Source organism: Lissotriton vulgaris, chromosome 3_2 (assembly GCF_964263255.1).
Source record: "Lissotriton vulgaris chromosome 3_2, aLisVul1.2, whole genome shotgun sequence".
In the NCBI taxonomy this organism is placed as follows: domain Eukaryota; kingdom Metazoa; phylum Chordata; class Amphibia; order Caudata; family Salamandridae; genus Lissotriton; species Lissotriton vulgaris.
In genome coordinates, this window is record NC_141690.1 from 136,643,353 (window position 1) to 136,655,905 (window position 12,553).

Below are 12,553 nucleotides of genomic sequence, written 5' to 3' on the forward strand. Positions count from 1 at the left end.
CAGGTGCTCACTATGCCACCCCAGTTTAGACCCAGCTTTATGCAAATCAATGCTGTTCCTACTTCTGATGGGAACAGTCCGGCATTCTGCTCATCATTTTATTCCATTGCTAAACTAGCTACTTTTTGCCTTCTGTTATGGTTTTAAAATTTTGGATAAACCAATATGGTTTTGACTTTGAATTTTTCCTATGCAAAAACAAAAGTTGATGGACAGAATGCAGAACAATGTCATACATTCTCCCCAGTACAGAAATCTGGGCCTATATCCATCGTTTTTTTGCTCACCATGCCATTCCAGTTTTCAACCCAGCCATATGCAAATCAGTCTTGACCCTGTGCCCCATGGAAACAGTCCAGCCCGAACTGCCAAGCCAGGTTCTCCCTGGACTGGAAACAAGCATCCAACGACCGGTTTACGGCTTTCAGCCCTCATCAGCCTGGATAGCTTGATTCCAGTGGCATGGAGAGCGTGGACTCACGTCTGAGCATACCCGTCCCATTCTGGGTGACAAATGCAAAAACAACAGTTGATGGACAGAAGGCAGAACGATGTCATACATTCGCCTCAGTACAGAGATCTGGGCCTAAATCCATCGTTTCTTTGCTCACCATGCCATTCCAGTTTGAACCCAGCCATATGCAAATCATGGGAACAGTCCAGCCCGAACTGCCAAGCCAGGTTCTCCCTGGACTGGAAACAAGCATCCAAGGACCGATTTTGGGCTTTCAGCCGTCATCAGTCTGGATAGCTTGATTCCAGTGGCATGGAGAGCACGGCACTCAAGTCTGAGCATACCAGTCCCAATCGGGTGACAAAAGCAAAAACAACAGTTGATAAACAGAATGCAGAACAATGTCATACATTCACCCCAGTACAGAGATCTGGGCCTAAATCCATTGTTTTTTTGCTCACCATGCCATTCCAGTTTGAACCCAGTCATATGCAAATCAGTCTTGACCCTGTGCCCCATGGGAACAGTCCAGCCTGAACTGCCAAGCCAGGTTCTCCCTGGACTGGAAACAAGCATCCAAGGACCAGTTTCGGGCTTTCAGCCCTGATCCGCCTGGATAGCTTGATTCCAGTGGCATGCAGAGCATGGGACTCACGTCTGAGCACACCCGTCCCACTAGGGGTGACAAATGCAAAAACAACAATGGATGGACAGAATGCAGAACAATGTCATACATTCACCCCAGTACAGAGATCTGGGCCTAAATCCATAGTTTTTTGCTTAACATGCCATTCCAGTTTGAACCCAGCCATATGCAAATCAGTCTTGACCCTTTGCCCCATGGGAACAGTCCAGCCCGAACTACCAAGCCAGGTTCTCCCTGGACTGGAAACAAGCATCCAAGGACCAGTTTCAGGCTTTCAGCCTGGATAGCTTGATTCCAGGGGCATGGAGAGCACGGGACTCACAAATGAGCATACCCATCCCACTCGGGGTGACAAATGCAAAAACAACAGTTGATGGACAGAATGCAGAACAATGTCATACATTCACCCCAGTACAGAGATCTGGCCCTAAATCCATTGTTTTTTTGCTCACCATGCTATTCCAGTTTGAACCCAGCCATATGCAAATCAGTCTTGACCCTGTGCCCCATGGGAGCAGTCCAGCCCGAACTGCCTAGCCAGGTTCTCTCTGGACTGGAAACAAGCATCCAAGGACCGGTTTCGGGCTTTCAGCGCTCATCAGCCTATGTAGTTTGATACCAGTGGCAAGGAGAGCACGGGACTCACATCTGACCATACTCGTCCTACTCGGGGTGACAAATGCAAAAACAACAGTTGATGGACAGAATGCAGAACAATCTCATACATTCACCCCAGTACAGAGATCTGGGCCTAAATCCATCGTTTTTTTGGGTCCCGTGCTCACTACGCCACTGGAGTCAAGCTATCCTGGCTGAAGACGGCTGATAGCCAGAAACCGCTCCTACGATGCTTGATTCCGGTCCAGGGAAGACATGGCTTGGCAGTACGGGCTGGACTGTTCCCATGAGGCACAGGGCCAAGACTGATTTGCATATGGCCATGTATGAACTGGGGTGGCTTGGTGAGCAAAATAACAATGGATTAAACTCAGATCTGTGACTGGGGGTGAATGTTTTGCCATTGTGCAACATTCCGTCCATCATCTTGTTTGGTTTGCTGTTCACCCTATGTGGGTAGAGTATGCCCAGACCTGGGTCCCGTGCTCACCAGGCCACTGGATTCAAGCTATCCTGGCTGAAGACTGCTGATAGCCAGAAACCGGTCCTAGGATGCTTGATTCCGGTCCAGGGAAGACATAGCTTTGCAGTTCGGGCTGGACTGTTCCCATGAGGCACAGGGCCAAGACTGATTTGCATACGGCCATGTCTGAACTGGGGTGGCTTGGTGAGCAAAATAACAATGGATTAAACGCAGATCTGTGACTGGGGGTGAATGTTTTGCCATTGTGCAACATTCCGTCCATCATCTTGTTTGTTTTGAATTTTTCCTAGCTAAAGTTTCTTTTATTTGCACAAGGGCCACAGTACTTTGGTAATCACAGGGCCCAATCCTGCACATTGGCCTTTTAAATTTACCAGAGAAAGGCGCTGGCACAGACTAAAAATTAACTGCTAACTGGTAGCTGAATTGGCCAGTCGTAAAGGCAACCAACCCTTGCGTCTCCCATGCACAACACTGAAATGAAAATGAGACACATCTCCAATGAACCCTTGATGTTAGCATTCATTCTAGTACTTGCAAGTTAGGGAGCCTTTACAGTGATGCAGTCCTAGTGGCTGAGTACTTTAACAAAGCAGGCCAGAGAAGCTGTGAAGCCAGAGAAGCAGAAGAGGTAAACATGCCTGGGGAAGAGACTGGGATTGACAGGTCAGAGGATTTGAAATGGGAACACCTGGCTGGTGGAGAGAGGATATGGCATGTCATTTATAGCCCAGGGCATGGTGGACCAGGAGGCTCTGCCCTCAATTACACATTTTCCCACCTTGCTGTACACTGGGGTGGATTAGGGAACTTGCTTGACCTCATTCCAACCTTTGACAAAATGGAACATGCTGGAATCAGAGGCGGAACAGGAACCATGGCCACACCTCCTGCCTTAAGTTAGGCTGTACTATTCTATGCCTGAGGCAGGAATGACATTTTCAGCAATGTCATTGCAGTTCTTACTGGGCTGCCCAAGAATCCAAAGCTGGCCAAGCAGCATTAACATTCGCAGTGGGCCTCCTGTGCCAGTTCCAGACAAGGCCAATGGGGAGTGGCAGTTAGCTGTGACAGACAGCTCTTTGATCTTAATGTGAGCTCCTGAACTGTTTACTCACACTAATTGGCTGTTAAAAAGTGGCAAGGCAGGGGCTAAATGCCCACACAGAGGAACCACATCTTGCAAAAAGTGACATTGGGACTGCCTGGCTTTCATTCTGTGAAGTAATTCCGCGCTCATACAGAGACCCAGAACTGCGAATTATGCCCTCAGAACACATAGTAAATTGACTCAAACAGAAGATGCCTTAATGGACGTCATCAGAGAAAGTAGAGATGCCCATAGATGTCACTCATGGTGGTGCAATCGAAGGTCACTCCTACTTCCTTAAAAAACCTTCCAACCCACTTCTTAGGTTCAAAAACATAACCAGAACACCAGCAATTTTACCAAAGTGAGTCACAAGTGAAATATTTAACAAACTAAGTCAAAAGTGCCAATATGACATCATAAACAAAATACCAGTGCATTGTGTCTCACAATTGATGGAGCATCATATGCGGATGAGGTTGAGATGTGAGATGACTGGTGGGGAGAAGAAGACAAAAGGAAACATGATGAATACAGGAGACAGGAAGTGAGAGCAAAGGCAACAAGGAAGACAGCAAGCAAAGGAGGACAAGTCAGAACACAGAGAGAGAAAATAAGAGCAAAAGTGAGAGGAGGGGAAAACACAGCCTTGAAATGCTGAATGCTAAGAAAAATAAGGACTGACAACGACAAATGGTTTGACATTTAATTATTAAGGGTGAGAAAGGAGAGGAAGGAAATGACAGTGTCAATCGATTTGCCTGTTGTTCAGTGAATCTTTATTAAAACATAACACAGATACAGCTGAGGCAATGGGAATTTCTACCACAAATAACAGGTCCAGGCAAGTAGTGGCAGAAGAAGTGGGATGTTAATTCACAGACAAATACAGAACAAATAGAAGACATACAGCAGATACTGATGCTTTGTTACACACATAAAACAGGTAAAGTTCAAATAAGCATCAGAAGTGCTAGAGTCTTTGTTAAAATTTGAGTTTCTGGTTGGCAGAGGTATGCAACTTGTCCAAGGAGGCACCACCACTCTACTCTAGTCAGGGTAAGCTAAATACACATTAAGATAACCTGTGCTCACCATCTGGTAGGTTAGCACAGAGTAGCCAGACTTCTCTAAAGAGGCAATGTGTTAAGTATTTATGCAACACACAAAGTAACACAATGAAAATACCACAAAAATACTCCACACAGGAATAGAAAAAAGATTGGATTTTTATGAGTAAAACAAGACCTAAATGACAAAAATCCAATAGGTAGAACCAGAGTTATGATTTTTGTAAATCAAAATATAGTTTTTTGAGTCATAAAGTTCCAACCGGCGAAATCTGGTTGCACTAGACAGAGGTAAATCCAAAGTTCAGGCTGACTGCATTGGAGGGCAAGTGGGCTACAGACATGCAGGTCCCACTGAAAAAGCATCTTGGATGGAGGAAGTTTTGATGTTGAGAACCTGATGCGTGGAGCAGAGGAGGTGACTGATGGCCCATCATCGATCCAGTGGATGTAGGCAATGCGTCTATTCCAATCTGCGCTACCAGTGAAGCCTTTTTGACAAACCCCTATGGGTTGCAGAAGATGCGTCATCAAGCAGCGCAGTCTGATGGCGGCGAGCTATGCAGTCCATTTAAGCAATGTCATTAGGCAGCAGCTCTGTCGGTGTGGAAGGGAAATGAGTTGTTTTCAATATGCGCAAGGTCGTTGATGCAAGGATTCTCCTGGGTCAGCACAGAAAAAGACACTTTCCAAGGTCCCAGGATTGTATTGGCAATACTTGCCAAGATGCCAGGTGTTGTTGCAGAGTTGTAGGAAGTCTTTGATGACACTGAGACTTCAGAACAGGGGGCAAGCCAGCAAGCCCTTGGAGTAACTTTGGGTCCAAGTGAGATGGATCTAGTCCTTTTCCTTAGCAGGGCAGATTGCAGCATTAGCAGGCAACAGGCAGCACAACAAAGCAGGAACGCAGTTCTTCCACAGCACCAGTCCCTTAGGGTGGCAGTACTTGCAGCAGCACAGCAATCCTTCTTCCTGGCAGAGTTCCTCACAGGTCCAGTACCAGTACTGCCTCTGAAAGGGGGTGAAGTCCAGTGCTTAATTTGTAAAATATGAAGTCCAGGTGCCCAAATGTTTGTTGCAAGCCACACCCACTTTGCCCAGCTCCACCCACTTCCTCCACTGGCTCAACCCACTTACTCTATTGACCCCACCTACATCTTCAACTGGCACTGCTGAAAGTCAGATGTGATACCCGATCGGAATTTCAGCAAGGGAGCCTTTCGACTGTGAAGCAAATAAGTGAATAACATCTGCGCATAGACAATTTACCTCATTAATTGTTATTATATGACTGGTTTAAATATGAGAACCATAAAACATGATAACTTGTCTTTATAGTGCTTGCTAACTGTGGACTTTGTCACTGCATTGTCTGAAATCTGGAGGAAGTAACATAACAAGAAAGATGTCATCCAACACACACACAGATACTTCTCCCAAAATAGATGAGGGGTTAAAGAACAGACTGTACTGAGACCTCTTTTCCTTGACAAATTCAGATTAAATATATACAAGACAGCCAGCTGTGTAGTGACAACCCCACTATGGCAGTTAACAAGTGGAGAACCTATCAGTTGCTTTACAATACTGCAAAGGTCACCAGTGCAAGTATGACAAATGGGCCTGTCACTTGCCCCTTCACCTCGAGTCCAGGTGCCACTGCAGCCTGGAGCGTAATTCTGCCACTGGCACTCTCTCAGGGTCAGTAATGATCAGGTGCATATCAAAACCCTATATGATTCTTAAACTCGATACAGATACACTACAGATATTTTCCTTTCAAATGTGTGCTTGTTGCAGGTATAGGGGCATTCCAAACCTCTCCATTGAATGTGACATGCACACCTTGTGAAGAGAAGAGGCAACATAGAGCAAAGTTTAAAGGGTTGCTTTAAATGTTTGCTGTAAGCTTCTCTGCTGCCTATTTTGTATTTTACATGCTGTAGAAAATGAGCATGTCAGAGCAGTCTAAACATGAAAGATAGGCAAGATAAGGATTCTAGAAATTGTGTACATATATTAATAATTTTAACAGCAAAACACACAACCCTTCAATTTAATTGGTTTTAGGAAAAGCACCACCTGTAATAGTCTGAAGGCAGCCAACATGTGTTTGCAAGCTAACTATGCTAATATGTTAAATATGCTCATCTGTCCCAATGGAAATTCACAGTATTTGGAGCTCGTTGATTTAGGGGTGTTGCTAACCAAATGTGCCATCAATAATTTTAAAAAAAGGTATACTTTGTTTGTTGCAATGTAAGGTTATGCTTATCCTTGTTATCTGGTTGAAAGCTCTCAGTAATCAAATCTTATCTGAAGAGTTCAGTGCCACACATGGAGTCACAACACGGCCAGACTCAAAATCCAGAAATGCAAACCAAAAGATACAAGAGTGTTAGACCTGACATTATTGGCTTGAGTCTCTCCTCCATTTTTTCTGTTTGCCTCTACTGTTTTTCGATGTTTTTGCTGGTATATGCTTTGGGCGCCGTGTCACTGCTGATCAGTGCCATAGCGCAAGTGCTCCCTATGTTAAATTGATGTATCTATTGTATCCATGTTTGGCTTATTTGGTTTACTGTCAGTCCCTAGTCTAGTGCACCAGGAGTGCCGGGGCTTGTAAATACAAATGCCGCTCGTGGGCTTGCAGCACGTGTTGTGCCACCCACAGGAGCGGCCTCGTAAAAGAATGTCTACGGGTCGGTCATTGCGAGACCCACGTGCAGTCTTGTACTGTCACGCAGGCTGCGCAAGTATACCTATTTGCCAGCCCCCAAAACCTTCCCTTGGCTTCATGTTAGTCACCCCTATGGTAGGCCCGCGGGCAGGGTGCATTGTAAGTGTAAGGTAGGACACGCCTGACCAAGTTGGCATGTCCTAATAGTGAATTACCACCATCTTCGTTCTTCACTATTGCGAGGTAGCCTGCTCTCCATTGATTAGGATGGGCCGCCGGGATTATTAATGCTATGATCCTAGCTGGCTCGGGGAACATGGTGCAATGTCGAGTTTGGTATCCCTGAACTCGGGGTTTAATTACGCATCCGTTGGTGTGGATGGTTTTTGGACTCTGGGTTTGAAAATAGCACTTTTAGAAAGTGTCTATTTTCTTGTCTAACCATATCTGGTTTCTGCTGGTCTTGCGTGTGTGTGACAGGAGCTGGGTGGCTCCACAGGTCTGGATGAGTCAGTGTGGGATGAGTGGGACATTTACGTTGAGAGTAGGGGGAGAGTAGTTGTTGATAGCCTGCCTTGCCTGATACAATGCCGGCTCCACCTCCTGCCAAGCGGCTGATGGTTCTGTGCCTGCCATGGACGATCCTAGCCCCACCTCCTGCCAGGAGGCCGATAGCTCTGCTCCTGCCAGTGTCAATGCTGGCTCCACTTCCTGCTGGGCGTCTGAGGACCCAGCCCTGCTCAGTGAATAGGCCAGGTACGTCTGCCTGGCTCCACCCACAGCAGACCCAGGATGTTGGGAAACCCCCGGCATAGACAAAGGGATCAAAGACGAAAAGGGGTATAAGAGAAGGACCCCTGAACTAAGAAATCAGATCACTTCTGACAAGGAACCCTGTAACCAAGGACAAGAGGCCTGCTGATCTGAGGACTGCCTACCCCTTCTGCCGGTGTGCTGTTGTTGGGGGAATCCTGCAGTGCTTCTTTATTTTTGCCAAGGAACCAGGAGAGAGGAATTGTGTGTGTACTCTCACGCTTGCTAAGAAAATCTCCAAGGACTGGAAGAGTGCCAGTCTCCTGCTGAAGTCACAGGGTTAAAGGACTTCACCTGCTAAAGTGCTATTTGCTGGAAGCGAGAATCCAGCACCTCTGAAAGAACCAGCAATCACGACGACCAGACGCCGGGCCCGACCGACGCCAGCAGCAACGCCAGTGAGTGGGAGTACGGCTCTAACTCCAGAGGACCTCGTGTCTGCCCCGCTGCTGATCGCATCACCTGTGTGCCCTTCGACGCCGTGAGCGCTGCTCACTCTGTGCAACCGCATCATCAACGACGACGCCTGCTGAGGCCTGATCGACACCGAAGACGCGACGCCGGATTGCTCGACGCCGCTGATCATCGTGTGCTGCATTTTTCCTAAGGTACTGTGTTGTTGGGGGTCCGTGTGACTCCAGGCTCGACGTAGCGCTCCTCGCGGTCGACGCCGAACCTTTGGATTAACTTTGCCTCGACGTCGTGTAGCCCCCGTGTGGGTTACCCTGTTGCTAAGAACTGTGTTTCCAAGAAGAAGATTTGCTTGATACTAAAGACTTTTGTGCTAAAGAAGAACCTACCTTTGAACTATCCTTTTTCCTTCCCAACGTATTTATTCCGATTGTGTACAGTGTTTCGTTGTTTGGTCTTGTGCTAAGCCTTATATAAAAATACTTATTTTTATAATACTACTGTGTCGTGTCCATTTGTAGTGTATTGACTGTATTACTGTATGTGGTCATAATTGCTTAACACACAGCCTCTGAGATAAGCCTGTTCTGCTCTGCCAAGCTACCAAGGGGGTGAGCAGGGGTTATCAAAGGGAGTGATCCCCTTGCCCTGACTAGAAAAGGAGTGTCCCTATTTGTCAGAAGTGCATACCTCTGCCAACTAGAGACAGCCGGTTCTAACATTGTTGGCAGCGGTGGGATATGGACCTTGCATTTATGACCCATGTACAGTGATTAGTGTGCGCTACATAGTGAAAGCAGACCATAACGCAGTCACAATCTAGTTGGGAAGGATTCCATTTTTGTTCTCCGCTTTTCTGAAACTTGATTTTTTGAACACTGCCAGTTTTATCCATGAGTGACAACAGAGTCACTGCCCCTGCTGTTGTTGTGGAGGAGTTTGAGAGGAATAAGCTAAAGAAATACAAAAAAGATGAGCTGAAACACTTTTGCGACCAGTTTAAAGTTCCTACCACCAGCCTCTCGAGAAAAGATGATTTTCGTAAAGCATTACAGGCCTGGTGGGAGTCCAGAGATCCCTCTGATGTGGTGGTGGTACCCACAGAGGAAGGGGATGAGGAGGTGCCAGTGAATGGGCCTGTGTCCTCTCCCGGTAGCAGTGTTTCCTCCAAAGGTCTTTCCCCTGAAGAAAGAGAAGAAAGGGCGAAAGAGCGAGCTTACAACATGGAAATGGCAAGGCTAAAGATAAATGGGCAGTTGGAGTTAGAAAATGCAAGAGGTAGAAGAGAAGCTGATTTGGAGATCAAAAAGTTAGAGTTTGAACGAGAGAAGTTAGCTTTGGAGCGTGAAGCCAGGTTGAGGGAGCTGGATATCCAAGCTAAAAAGTTAGAGTTGAATCCCTCTGGTGGCAGCATCCCATCCGAACCTGCAGAAAGTAAGTTGTACTTTCCGAAAGATGTGATAAAAGATTACAATAGGAATGAAGATATTGGTCAATGGTTTAAAGCATATGAGTTAGCATTGTTGGCCCACCAGGTCCCTGAGAAGAATTGGGGAGCGAGGTTGTGGGGTCGCTTTGTGAATGAGGGAAGAGATACCCTGTTAGACATGCCTGTTGCGGATAGGATGTTGTATGCTCATATGAAAGATGCTTTAATGTTGCGGTATGGCCTAACCCCCAAGAAGTACAGACAAGCTTTTAGATAATGTAAGAAGTTGCCTGGTACGACGTGGGTTGAATATGAGTCTTATTTTTGCAGAGCCATGGATGGTTGGGTAAAGGGCAGCAAAGTGGAAAGTTATGAAGCTCTTTATGATTTGTTTGCTTGGGAGCATTTGTCTAATAACTGTTTTCCAGAGCTGCGCCAGCACCTGATTGATAGCAAGATATCTAACCCTAGAAAACTTGCTGAGGAGGCGGACCGCTGGGTCAGTACCAGGGTCCACAAGGGTCCAGTGGGAGACTCAGCCAAAGGTGGGCAGGGTCCCCAGCAGAAGAGTGGGGGGACAAGGGTAAACAGAAGGAGTCTCAGAAAGGGCCCCAAAGTAATCCCCAAGGGAACCAAGGGAAAGGTTCCCAGCCTCCCCCTGAGAAGAAGCCAGGGGCCCCGACGGGTAAACCTGTTCATAGGGGCCCCCTAACCTGCTACGGTTGTGGGCAGGTGGGACACCGGTTTTATGACCCCCAGTGTCCCAAAAAGGATTCGAACGCACCGCCGCGTGCACCCCCGTCAATTGGCGAGTGTAGCCTTGGGAGGGGAGGAGATGGTTGTCCATGGTGGGAGGGGTCCCGCAGAAATGTCCCTGGTCTCGCTAGGAGACATGCAAATGGTCCCTCCACCCCCTCTGCCTAGTAACACTAGTAAATATAGGCAGTGGGTGACCATTAATGGCCATAGAGTGGAAGCCCTCAGAGACACCGGAGCGAGTGTGACAGCTGTCAAGTGTCACTTAGTGTCCAGAGAGCAGGTGGTTCCCCACGCATTCTACCCTGTGATAGCTGCCGACAACTCCCAGAAAGAGTGTGAGGTAGCTCAGGTTTCCTTTGAATGGGGGGGAGTGTCAGGTAAGGTTGCTGTGAGGCCCGCCATGCCTGTCGATTGTCTCCTGGGCAATGATTTAGAAGACTCCCCTTGGGCTAAGGTGGAGAGGGAGGCGCACTTGAAAATGTTGGGTGTGCCAGAGTGGGTGTGTGCAACCACTCGATCCATGACAGCGAGTAAGGGTGTTGATGGGGTCCCGGAGCCTGAAAGTACGGCCCAGGACACAGCTGTGAAGAGAAGAGGCAGGAGGCGCGGGAAACCGGCCCCCGTAGTTCCCGTGGTCCAGGAGGAGGTAGACCCTGAGGGGGATACCCTGGAGCCCACAGGGGAACAAATTGCCGAACTGGGAGACCTGCCCGAGCTGACCCACTGGCAGCAGGATGGTGGTCCGTCCAGGGAGGAATTCTGTGCGGAACAGAAAGTGTGCCCTTCTCTTGTGGGCATGAGGCAGCAGGCCTCAGCCCAATCCTCAGGTGATCAGTCAGGGTCACATTTTGTGTACTGGGAGAACGACCTCCTGTATAGCGAGCCTAAGGCTGCTGAGCCTGGGTCAGCCCGTGTGCTGGTGGTACCCCAGCGCTTCAGAGCCTTCCTAGTGGGTTTGGCTCATGATGTTCCGTTAGCTGGACTTCTGGGGCAGGACAAGACCTATGACAGGCTTGTCACCCATTTTTATTGGCCTCAGATGCGTAGGGATGTAGACATCCATTTCAAGACTTGTCGTACTTGCCAGGCAAGTGGGAAAAGCGGGAGGAAGCAGAAGGCTCCCCTCCAACCTTTTCCAGAGGTCAGCACCCCCTTTGACCGGGTGGGTATTGACATTGTTGGGCCCCTGGACCCCAAGACAGCCCTGGGCAACAGGTTCATCCTGGTCTTGGTGGACCATGCCACAAGGTACCCGGAAGCCATCCCTCTCAGAACAGTGATGGCCCCCGTGGTGGGACGGGCACTGATGGGTGTTTTCTCCCGGATGGGGTTCCCCAGAGAGGTGGTGTCAGACCGAGGCACCAACTTCATTTCGAACTATATGAAGTCTCTGTGGAAGGAGTGTGGGGTAACCTACAAGTTCACCACTCCTTATCACCCTCAAGGAAATGGGCTGGTTGAGAGATTCAACCGGATCCTGAAAGGCATGATTATGGGTCTTGAAGAACCAATGAGGCGGAAATGGGACGTCCTCTTGCCATGCCTGTTGTTTGCTTACCGTGAGGTGCCGCAGAAGGCTCTAGGGTTCAGCCCCTTTGAGCTCTTATACGGTCACCCGGTAAGAGGACCTTTGAGTCTGGTCAAGGAAGGCTGGGAGCAATCTCCCAGGAACCCTCCCCAGGATGTATACAGCTACATGCTGGCCTTTCGGAACCAGACTCGGCGCTTCAGAGAACTTGCTCAGGCAAATCTGGAGGCCAGCCAGGAGGAGATGAAGCGTTGGTACGACCGGAATGCCACTCTGGTAGAGCTTCAGCCTGGTCAGGAAGTGTGGGTCATGTCCCCTGTGGAACCTTGTGCGCTCAAGGACAGGTGGACTGGACCGTTTAAGGTTGTGGAGAAGAAGAGCGATGTCACCTACCTGGTGGACTTGAAATCTCCCAGGAACCCCTTGCGGGTCCTGCATGTCAACCGTTTGAAGCCCCACTTAGAAAGGTCCGAAGTGGGCATGCTCCTAGCTACAGATGATGGAATGGAGGAGGAGATTGAGCCTCTTCCTGACCTCCTGTGTGCTAAAGAGCAAGATGGGTCGGTGGATG